Genomic DNA, 227 nt, shown 5'->3' with positions numbered 1-227 from the left:
TATATATATATATATATATATATATATATTCATATTTATATTTATATTTATTTATACTTATATTTATTTATTTATATTCATATATATTCATTTATATTTATTTATATTTATATTTATTTATTTATTTATATTTATTTATATTTATATACTTTTGTGTGTAGAGTGCATGAGGTGGACGAGGGTTACTACGCAGACAAAGAAGACGCATTCAATATGCGTAATTACTT

At 16.7% G+C, this 227-nt stretch overlaps 1 protein-coding gene across 1 annotated transcript in view; it reads left to right on the top strand.

The window, feature by feature from the left end:
- Positions 1 to 227, top strand: part of EMH_0066630 (N-terminal acetyltransferase complex subunit ARD1, putative) — a gene marked incomplete at both ends in the record, with an annotated part of 2943 nt that overhangs the window by 1801 nt on the left and 915 nt on the right. The gene's annotated exons all lie outside the window — the stretch shown is intronic.

Source organism: Eimeria mitis, genomic scaffold (assembly GCF_000499745.2).
Source record: "Eimeria mitis Houghton genomic scaffold, Emh_scaff3493, whole genome shotgun sequence".
Taxonomy (NCBI): Eukaryota; Apicomplexa; class Conoidasida; order Eucoccidiorida; family Eimeriidae; genus Eimeria; species Eimeria mitis.
Note: the sequence above shows the minus strand (reverse complement) of the source record. Positions and strands in the feature narration are given on the sequence as shown.